Raw genomic sequence first — 3655 nt, 5'->3', positions numbered from 1 at the left:
GCTGCTTCTGGTATTTTCGCATCTGCGGCTTGGGAACCGCAGATGCGGCGCCGCAGAGGCGGCTAAATGTCCGCAGAAGCGGCTTTGATCCTTTCCCTCAGAAATCGCAGAAGCGGTGCAATTCCCGCAGAAGCGGAGCCGCAGAAGCGGCTCAGGCATCGTAGATGCGGCTCCAGCGTTTCTTTAGTTTTCCACAGAAGCAAAAGTGCCCCCGCAGATGCGGTTTCGCACCTGCGACCCCCTTTATCGCAAATGCGGTCCCTGGCCTCTTAGTGAAAACCGCAAAAGCGGCTTTTTTTCCGCAGAAGCGGGACCGCAGAAGCAGAAATGCCTGTGCAGATATAGAAATTTCGAGGGTTAGATTTCATAAGTTAGAAAAATCAAATTACGCTCGGGGAAGGGCGATTTTCAGAGGGTTTTGAAGAGAAGACTATTGGGTAACGTTTCTTTAATCCCTTCTAGTTATATTTCATCATTTTGTAGTTAAATCCATCATTAAAATTCGAATTTGGGATCAAAATTTGGAAGAAATTGGGTAAAACTTCATAGGCTAAACCATTGAGTTTTGAGTGAGCATTTGACCTCCGATTTGGGAGATTTTTTATATGGTTAGACTCGTGAGAGTACGAGAGTTCTGAAAATGTGAAAATTATTCGATTCCGAGACGTTGGCCTGAAGGTCATTTTGGTTATTTCACCTAATTTCATGCTGTAGCTTTGAATTAAATAGCAAAACCAGTTGTTTGCGAAGTTATTTACAATGTGTAATTGAATTGAATAGATTTGGGCCATTTGGAGTCGGATACTCGTGGCAAGGGCGTGATTTCTAGTTGATTTTGAGCCGGTTCGAGGTAAGTGGCTTGTCTAACCTTGTGTGGGGGACCTTTCCCCTTAGGATTTGTTATTTGTATTTGAGTGCCTTGTACGTGAGGTGACGAGCGCATACTTGAGCCGATTGTTGACAATCCTGATTTTACTTAAGACACTGAGATCGAGTTCCTTTCATATTTGCTTTACTCTACCTGTAATTATAACCTGTGCTAGATTAGAGAAGCATGTTTAGTTGATTTAACCTGCCTAGTTGCTTAAGTTGCCTTGACTGAACTACGTGAAGCATGCTAGGCTAGTATTATTTGTTGCCTGTCTTTTGTTTACTTCATTCCTTGGTATCTGTGAGCACGTGATTTTTGCCACGCTTAAATTACTCCTATAAATTCCTTAGAATTAGGATTTTTTCTTTATTATTTGAATTAATTGCATGATTTTGTGCCTTGTTTGCATTTTTGTGTGCATTTTAGTTTCCATAATTCATAAAAAAGTACAAAAATAGTGCATTTGCATTTAGAATTCAATTTTATAGTTTTAAGTTTCACTAGTTAATTAATATTACTAAAATAAGAGAAAAATAACAAAAATAGTTCTTTCACAATTTTAAAATTTCACATTCTACATTTTGGTTTAGTTTCCTTTTGAATTAGGAATTAGTTTATTTTTTTTAGAAAATTAATTAGTCTAAATTTGGGAGTTAAAGAGGTTTTGTTAGTTTTAATTTTTTGCAAAGAAATACATAAAACAAATAAAAAAAGGGGGAAAAACAAATGAAAAGAGAGAATTAATAAAAGAATCAGGCCAGTATTTGGCCAAATCCAATTCTAGCCTAATCAACCCCTCAAATCCGGCCAAGACAGCCCAACCCAACCCCCGATCCAGTCCAGAGACGCCCAAAACGGTGTCGTTTATAGCCAATCAATCCAAGCCGTTCATCCGCCCTAATCTAACGGTTCTGAGTTGATCTTGAGTTTTAAATAAAACTGTCCAAAAATGGCCAAACCCTAGAGACCATTTCTTATCTTCCTCGTACAAACCCTTAACCCCGCCGGTTCCGCCTTACACCGCCGCCGGAAATCGCCTCCGCCGGCAGCCGGCGTCCAATACCTCCCAAATTCACACCATGGCACCTCCTGCACTTCCCCGTTCCATATCTCCCATTGGTTTCTTTCAAACACCTCCGGAACGCCTCAAATTTACCAAACCCTAGGCGCCGCCACCACCGTGCACGGCGGCGCCACCACCAAAAAACCCCAACTTTACACCATACGCTCTCCTTGTCTTTCCCTACCTAAATCTCAAACCAGTTACCCTTGAATTTAACCAAAACCCCTTTAATTTTAGATCTAGGGTTTTCAAAGATGGCACTGTTCTGCACTTTCAAGAAGTCGAGGGGATTTTTCAATTGATGTTATATGTTTTATAAACATGTAACATTAATTAAAAAATCAACTTCGATAAATCGATCAAAGCGAAGAGAAAATAACAGTGAGTCTCGTTTTATTTTTTTAATTTTGATTATTCTGCATTTTTTCTTGTCAATTCCTGTTTGATTCCTGTTTTGATTTCCTGTTTACTCTCGTTTAGTTCATGCCTCATTCATGTGTGATCCCTATTCCATCCAGAATTTTATTCATGATTTTTATTTGTTTTTATTATTTTGTTCTCTCTTTTTCTCTTTTCTTTCTTATTGATTAATGATTCTGTGTTAGTTCATGATTTATTGTTTAATTGTTAATTTTGATTGATGGTTTGAATTAGGCAGTCTTATGTAGTTCAATTCTATAGTATTGAACCTGGTTGGATATAGCTGAATAGTTTGGTCTCTTAATTAACTATAGTCAGATTCTAACTAGGTAAAAAGGGATTGGTGGTCAGTAAGCATAGGTTTGGTAATTTTGGATTAAATCAAGGGTAATTTGGGCACCTAAAATGGGTCAATTTGTTAAGGCTCTGTAATTTCAGAACCAAAATAAGGGTAAGATTGGCAATTCAAGGGTAGGGAATCCAGTAAGAACTTCCTAGAAGCTTCTAGATATGGGTTTTAAGGTAAATTTCAGAAGATAAGTGAGTTAACTTGAGGAATAAGTCAATAAGTAAAGGACTAGTCTGAAAATAAAATAGGGACTAAAAAGAAAACTGAAAATCTGAGGGCTGCCCTCATTTTGCCTATAAAAAGGCATGCCAATGCCTTAGAAAACAAGTTTGGAACCCCAAAAATACCCCCAAAATAGTCTTAGTTTCCAGAAGCTAAATTTAAATTTCAGATTCAAACACTAGAATTGAAATTCTCTTTCTCATCTTAAAAAATCTCAAAAAAAAAAAAAAAACACAAAAGCCACAAAAATACAAAAAAAAAAAAACTGTTACATTGATCTTCCTTAGATCGTTTCTCAAATTTCAGCTCTTAATTCAATTAGTTAGCTCATTTAGGGTCAGAATTAGCTCGGATCTCTCTATTTCTATTCTGTATTAGAAGGTTTAAAGCATCCGAAGGTGTTTGGGGTCTATTCGAGTTGTTACTGGGTGTTTATTGAGTGTTGAAGGTGTTTTGAAATTTCCTAGTGCAATTTCGAGTAAACTTGAGGTCAAACAAGTTTGTTTTTGATCGATTAGCTGCTGTTGATTCTCTGTAACTCATTCCTGAGCTTTGTGAAGTTGTGTTGAACCTGCAATTGTCCCTGCTGCTGTGTTTAACACTGTTGCTTGCCATCTACTCCTGCTGATCTCACCTTTTCCTTCTTATTTACAACTTCCAGGTACATATTTGACTATGAAGCCATATGAATACCCAATTGAAGATGAAATAAAACATGCCGCACGATTTT

This window comes from Nicotiana attenuata, chromosome 11, assembly GCF_001879085.1.
Source record: "Nicotiana attenuata strain UT chromosome 11, NIATTr2, whole genome shotgun sequence".
NCBI lineage: Eukaryota > Viridiplantae > Streptophyta > Magnoliopsida > Solanales > Solanaceae > Nicotiana > Nicotiana attenuata.
The sequence above is the reverse complement of the archived record's forward strand: the minus strand, read 5'-3'. Positions refer to the sequence as shown.